Raw genomic sequence first — 8,430 nt, 5'->3', positions numbered from 1 at the left:
CCCACAGTCCAAAAATATCAGAGTTGCTTAGGTAACTATCGCTAATTTGGTAGAAGGCCTGAAGATGTTTATAATTAGTGGTTAAGTCCTTTATTTGAAAATATTTGTCTGCAAGAGGAAGATAATCTAAGTCTTTGTGGGGAGCATTGATAGGTGCGACGTTCAGAGATGCGGGGGCCTCTATGTCTGGTTCTTGTGTATTCAAACTGGAATTTGGAATTTTTGTGGAAAGGATGGACTTTAAACAGTGATTTTGGTGTCCCTTTATGGTAGCTGCGGACTGTTTTTACTTGAATTTGGTTTTCACAGGCATAATTTTCAGCGAAGAACTGAAATTTACAGGGTTACCAGTAAAATGGATAAATACCTGGATTAAGGAGGCAAATTGACTAACTGCAAGTTGAATGAAGGATTGCAAAGCGCGTTGCCATGGTCTCTTCGGCCGGGTGGAGGTTGAAAAGCTAATACAGTGGCTCCAGTGGTTATTTTGCATGGGAGCTTGAACAAAGAGAACTACAATGAAAATTATATTTCATCGTTTTTTAACGAAATTCGAGTTGGCGGGGATTTTTTGGCATTGATTGGGCAGATGACGTCAGTGCGATGGGACATTTTGTCATTTAGCGGAGGGTACGGGACAGTGATGTGGTAGTGACATGGTGATGCTGTCAGTGGAGGGCCAGCGGGAGGGTGGTATGTTGTTTTGCCTGCACTGCTTATGGGCTAGGGCGGTTTTGGACCGGGGGGCCACGAGTAGCGTGGGAGTGTGACACGTGTCCATTGTACGGGAGTGAAACCACTAGTTTCCCAGGACTTAATGCACGACGGATAGGCGGGTTGTGATATGATCCATAGCCGTCAGATGCGAGGGCCGAGATCGAATGATGGGCGCTCTCCTAAGATGGCATGTACTTGAAGTGGTGGGACCGATGTAATTAACTGCGGTTTTAATGGTTTCGGGAGCGATTGTATTGGTTGTTGGGTTTTGGCTATAATTAACCTGGAAGGTTAATTATTCCTTTATTTGTGTGGTAAGGCTATTAAAGGTTTCAAATAAGCCAATAATTCCCATTTGTACAATAACATGTCGTTTATAATAAACCGGGGTGGGATATTTAACATTTGGGAATTATATATATATATATATATATATATATATATATATATATATATATATATATATATATATATATATATATGTATATATATAGATATATATAGATATATATACATACATAATACGGGGATTGGGAAAAGTTAGAAGGGATTTATATAATAGTGTTAATCATTAATATGGAACTTTTGAAAGCGCTAAGCATAATGTTACAAAACATAGGAAAAAGGGGAAAAATAGGGATTTATACAAGAAATGAGGCCATTTCCCTAAGTAAAATAGGAATTTACTTAGGCCATTTATGAAATGGAATGAGATAAGTGGTTTACAGGATATTAAGCAGATCGTAATATCTCTGGGGGAATTTAGTAAATGATTAGGGAAAGTAAGAAGGGGAGTTAGTCATGCTTTGCTTGATCTTCATCCAGATATCTGCCATGGTACTTGTGATAACAGTAAGATGAACATTCTGAGAGACAAAATCAATCACAAGTCTCATTCCGCAACACCAAAACTGCCTACCTATCCTACTGTACCTAACATTTTTCCTTCTTTTTCTTTGGGTGCACTTGGACTGGAAAACCCTCATCAATTTTCTTTTCTTTACATGATAAGCATATCTAAGTTTGCCCTTATTTCTTCCAAGGGCTCATATTAAACAGTTGAGCTCCTTTGCTTCTCTAGCTATCTACTTATTTGCCAAGATTAAACAGTTTGGATAGATTTTTATTCTCTATCTCTAAAACATGAAATTCAAACATGAACTAGCCTAATATTAAGCCTTTTGGCCGTTCATCAATTGAGGTAAAAGGTTCCACAAGCTGTACATGATGCTTTATTTACAAAAAATGAAATAGTAGTGGCATTTGGAATTGCACACTTTCCTGGTCCTTTTCTATTTGGGGTTCATTTCTGTTCATTTTTTCTTTTGACCATTTATTTTTTTACCCTTTGATTTTTCTTTTAGGGTATACCCTCTTTACATTTTTAAAATTTTTTGATTTTTTTTTTCTTTGAAAATATGGAAAACGTTTGCAACAAGAAAAAGGTATGAACATATTGCAGAGCTAATCGAGTCAATCATGAAATATGACACCTATTGGTATAGGAGCATAACAAAATGCAAAAAATAAAAAGCTAAAAATAGCATTGCTATAGATAGCATTTTAGGATAGATTCCAATTTTAATTTTTCCTTGAATTAAAATTGAGAATTAAAATTTGAATTTAGTCTTACCAGCTCTTTGAAAAATAATTAATTAATTCATCTTGAGTTAATTAATTGGATAAATTCAAACATGAAGTCTTTGTGAAGACATGCAACAATTATCCCTTTGATCGAGGAAGTTATCCCTTAATTAAGGAGATAAGGATGAGTTATATCTGATTTGTAATTAGTTAGCTCTATTAACTGAGTTAAGTCCAGTTAAATTAGTTCCAAATAATTCGAGGAACTAATTGTGAGTTTAGTCAATTAATGCATGCATGCATGCATGCAACTAGTGTTCTCTAGATAACTGAATATTCTCTCATAAATAACTCATGCGTGTCAGTTCAGATAGAAACCCAATTGAGATTAAAGAAAGGGACATTGTACTATGAGTTGGAGGAATTTTCCTATAAAGGAAAGTCATCCATGTAGAAGGAATAATCTCCTTTAGGATTGCACAATTACTTCTGAGTTTAGTGAACAGTGCGAGAGGTGAATTCTGGCAACATTGGACCCCAGGAGAAACTGCGCAAGGAAATAGGAGTCTTGGAGGTAGAGGAGAAGGTTTGTGAGAAGCCTTTGACTATTTATGAGCATCAGAGCGATTGCACTTAGAGCTGGATAGCTTGTGAGCTAAAGCTTTGTGTAATCCAGACTTATTTCCACTTATATGATAATACAAAGATCAAGTTTTTTAGTTGAGGCTTTCCCCAGAGTATTCTTCTGTTTTTCATGTTATATGTGTTCTATTTGATCTTGCTCAAAATCATTAAGCTTCTGCAAGTTTGTTGTAGAAGTAGATCTTGTATTTTTCTTTAGTATATTGCATAATTTGTTGATCTACAGTGGGAAATTCTACATGGTATCAAAGAAAATGTGATCAAAGCGAAGAATAGTATACAAAGAAGGGAGAAGTTCGAAGTTTCAAGTTCTTGATTATAGAATTCGAATTCTTATCACATCTCAAATTTCACCAATGGCATTCAACGGTTTAAGACTTAAGTATGCCCTTGATGGTAGCTCAAATTATATAGCCTGGAAGGATCGCATGGAAGTAGTATTATGGGACAATGGTCTAAAGGACTTCATTGATCAAGAAGTCCCCAAGCCAACAGTGGCTAATGCTATAGAATTGGTGGAATGGAAGAAATGTGTGGTTAGAGCGAGGAGAATCCTCCTGGAGGGAGTTCGAGACCACACTGTCTCAAGCCTCCATGGGAAGGAGACACCATTTTCAATTTGGAAAACACTAAATATCTATATCATAACTGCAACAATTAGAGGAAGCTGGCGTTGAAAGACAAGCTTCAGAAAATCAAGTGTGAAAAGGGCAATAGAATCTCTACATATCTCAACAAGCTCACCACCTGCAAGGATGAGCTTAGAAGTGTAGGGATCACAACAACCGATGATGACATGGTGAGTCTTTCTCTCCTCGGTCTTCCTAAGAGCTGGCATAGCTACCAAGACTCGGTAAATGGAAGAGAGAAACTACCATATTGGGAACAACTTTGGTTGGATCTGATGCAAAAGGAGATAAGGAGAAGCACTAGATACGGTTCTTCATCCAATGAGGATGTTACGCCCCTATACTACTAGTGTAACCCCTTATTGTTATTAGTATAACCCACTTATTATATTGATGTACCCATGTAGTGCCCATATTGTTACTATTATGCCACATAGAAGCCTACCATTGTTACTGTTGTGCCCTACAATATTATTGTTATGTAGGCTTTGATTGTATTGGGACCACTTAGACTCCTATATATAGAAAGGAGGTATTTTCATTTGTATCATCCAAGAATTGTTCATTTATGTAATGTAAAGGAGGTTTCCCCCTCGAAGAGGCTGAATTCTAAGGCGTAGATCTCTCTTTTCTATCTTTTTGTGAGCTGGTTTCATAACATTTGGTATCAGAGCTTTGGATTCTAGGGTTTCGCTGCTCCAAACAGGTCATCGTGGCATTTTCGCTATAACTTTTTTTCTGTGACGTTTCAGAAGTCACAAAAAAAACCCATTTGAGAAGAATTGGCGCTGAACCTTGGTTCCGAATTTCAGATCTTTTCGCGCGACATTTTCGGAGATATGATCTGCGAACGTTGGTCTTTTTGCAGACTCCGGAATTACTCTCAAAATAGGTGACCTGGGGAAAATCGTCATAACTTTCTTTCTGAGCATCAGATTGAAATTTCGTAAGAAGTTACAAAAAGAGAACGGACTGTAGTTTCTGTTTATATATTTTTTAGAGTCAAAGGTTGAAACAGTGACACGTGGCACTTCATACAATTTCGCTCTACTGAACCAGTCTATAATCAGGTCACTGCGGGAGATTGTGCATAACGTTTTCTTGGAGAATCCAATTTGGATCAGACTTGTTGCATTGGAAAGAGGACACAGAGGGTTACTACAGGTCACAAGTTCAGAACTTAAAGATCTGAAATTACAGAGTTACAGTCGTTTCAAGGTAGAGCTCCTAAAATCAAGAAAAAGCAAGATGAGGAAGTTTGATGGCAAGGATCCGGTAAATTGGATACTTCAGATGGAGCAATATTTTGATATACATGGTGTACAACTGTTACAAAAGGTATGTATTGCATCTTCATATTTAGAACCAGATCAATTTTTATGGTACAAAGGGCTTTGTTCTCGTAAAAAACTTGTTACGTGGTCAATTTTCACGGAGGAAATGATAGCACATTATGAGGATATAAAGAGCAACACCTTCTTTAGAGCAACAACACAACAATTGGAAAGAGTAAAAGGGCTTTGTGACATAATGGAAAGCAAAATTATGGAAACCAGGAAGCATAACCCTTACAACTATAAAGATGGAAGTGTTGTTTCTCCCAGCCTTCCACAACCTACAAGGGTTACACCACAACAATTGGAAGAAAAAAGAGAAAAAGGGCTTTGTTACAATTGTGATAGCAAATGCACTAAAGGTCATAGGTGTGCTGAGAAGAAATTATTTTACATAGAATATGAAGAGGAGGAAGAAAAGGATCAAGAAACATCAAAAGAAGAGGATATACGTCACGACACCACCCCAGAGAAAGAAGAAATGAATCAAACCATATCTTGTAAAGCCTTGGCAAGAATTACCACTCCTCAAACTTTCAAGATAGAAGGACATATCAAGAAGAAAAAGGTGCAAGAAGTGAAAGATCACATCAAGAAAGAAGAAATGAATCCAACCATATCTTGTAATTCAATGGATGAAATTACCACTCCTCAAACTATCAAGATAGAAGGACACATCAAGAAGAAAAATGTTCAAGAAGTGAAAGATCACATCGAGCATCAAGAAATGAATCTGACCATATCTTGTAAAGGACTGGAAGAAATTACCACTCCTCAAAAGATAGAAGGACATATCAAGAAGAAAAAGGTTCAAGTAGAGAAAGATCATATCGAGCATCAACAGCAAGTTCTCCAACATTTAAAGGATAACGCCACTTTGGTGCAAAATCAAATGAAACAACAGGTAGATCAACATTGTAGTGAAAAATGTTTTGATGTGAGTGATTGGGTATTTTTACTGCTACATCTCAAGCAAGCTATTTATGAGAAGGAAATGTTGGCAATACTACATGCACTTAAAAAATGGCGACCTTACCGAATGGGAAGACGCTTCAAGGATGAGGATGTGGAAGCATTGTTTTGTGCTATTTATATTATCCAACCAAATTGGATAAACGAAGCAACGGATGAATGGAAGAAGAACGAAGAAGTATGGCGACTTATTCAAAAGCTGCAAAAGATCCCAATTCAAGCAATATTGCCAGAAATTGAAGAGGAAGAAAAAATCATATTGGAACCTGGAGCAGTCATAGAAACAAGAACCCGACAGCTACGAAATCGATCAATTTCAGAGTATCTCATCAAGTGGAAGAACTTACCCGCTGAATATTCCACATGGGAGGACAAGAATTTTATATAGAAGCATCAAGAACTACTCAAGCGTTGAGGACAACGCTTTTTGAAGGAGAGGGGCATGTTAGGCCCCTATACTACTAGTGTAACCCCTTATTGTTATTAGTATAACCCACTTATTATATTGATGTACCCATGTAGTGCCCATATTGTTACTATTATGCCACATAGAAGCCCACCATTGTTACTGTTGTGCCCTACAATATTATTGTTATGTAGGCTTTGATTGTATTGGGACCACTTAGACTCCTATATATAGAAAGGAGGTATTTTCATTTGTATCATCCAAGAATTGTTCATTTATGTAATGTAAAGGAGGTTGCCCCCTCGAAGAGGCTGAATTCTAAGGCGTAGATCTCTCTTTTCTATCTTTTTGTGAGCTGGTTTCATAACAGAGGATGAAGAAAATTGTTCCGTAGCAAGGAAAAGAAAGGGAAGGAGAAGGATTCTCATCCCAAATCTAGTTCTTCCTATGGTGGGAAGAAGTTTGAGAAATCAAAAGTGCAATGCTTTCATTTTCATGAGGTGGGCCGTTTTGCTACAAATTGTCCACTGAAGAAACCCAAGATGGGATCCTGTTAGAAAATTATATATTACAAAGCAATGGAACACATAAAATATTGTATAAATATATACATAGAAAACACATAAAACAAGAGAGACACAGATATATGTGGTTCACCGAGTTTGGGCTACATCCACATAAAACAACCAGTCCTTCTTTTATATTATCCAACAAACTGAAGAGATACAACCTATAGCAGATCTGTTGTAACACCATCTTCACTCTCAATATCCTCTCTCTTCCTCACTCATAATACAGATCTACATAGAAGTAATATAATTCCCTCACATACAGTGAGGGGTTGCCTTCTAGGGAAAAAAAACCCTAAATTAAACATAACTTCTACCATCAGATCATCCGCATGGAGGGGTGTACAGTCTTCCTGGGGTATACATCCGGCTGAAACCATTGAATACAAAAGATAATCAAGCTCCACACCCAACAATCTCCCACTTGGAGACTGATTATAGCAACTCCACCGTTGCTTCATTTTCTAGACAATGGCTCCACTTTGGACCTGACTGTTTCTCATCTTCTTCATCATACTTAAAGACCAATTGAAACTAAGCAGATTCTCAGTTTCTCCCTGGTTACAACTTTTGTTAGCATATCTGCAAGATTCTTGCTAGTGTGTTTCTTTTCCAGCTTCAACTGTCCATCTTCCAATGTTGATTGTATGAAATGGTACTTGAGCTATACATGTTTAATCTTGGAATGAAATGCAGAGTTCTTTGCAAGATGTATGGCACTCTGGCTGTCACTGTATAACCTGTCCAATTACTTCTTCTTACCTAATTCATCTAGAAACCTTTGTGACCAAATCATTTCTTTACTAGCAACAACATACAATAAACACATACCATATTGTTCTCCTCTTGTTATCTCTATCACCTACCATATCTGCATCAACATATCCCTGTAGCACAATGTTTGAACCACCAAAGCATAATGTTTGATTTTTGGTACCTCTCAAATACCTGAGAATCCACTTCACCACCATCTAATGTTATTTTCCTAGATTGTTCATGTACTTGCTTACAACTCCCACTGCATGTGCAATATCAGGCCTTGTGCAGACCATTGCATACATTAAGCTTCCAACTACTGATGGATATGGAACTTTAGACATATGAGCCATTTCTTCTTGAGTCTTGGGACATGCTTCCTTACTTCATTTGAAATGTCTAGCCCAAGGTATACTAACTAGTTTTGCATTCTGCATATTAAACCTTTTCAACACCTTTTCTATGTACTCACTTTGAGACAATGTTAATTTGCAATTCTTCCTATCTCTAGTTATTCTCATACCAAGGATTTGTTCTGCAGCACCCAAATCCTTCATTGCAAATGAGTTTGCCAATTTCCTTTTGAGCACATTTATTTCCTGCATGGTAGAACCTACAACAAGCATATCATCTACATACAATAACGATATAATATAGCTACCATCATTTTTCCTTTTGAGATAAACACAATGATTAGAGCGACATCTAGTATAACCTTGTTCAGACATAAACCTGTCAAATTTTAGATACCACTGCCTTGGATCCTGTTTTAAGCCATACAAACTCTTCTTCAACCTACACACTAGTTTCTCCTTCCCTTT

This window comes from Pinus tabuliformis, chromosome 7 (assembly GCF_031772625.1).
Source record: "Pinus tabuliformis cultivar Carrire ecotype Pingquan chromosome 7, CPIR1, whole genome shotgun sequence".
NCBI lineage: Eukaryota > Viridiplantae > Streptophyta > Pinopsida > Pinales > Pinaceae > Pinus > Pinus tabuliformis.
Note: the sequence above shows the minus strand (reverse complement) of the source record.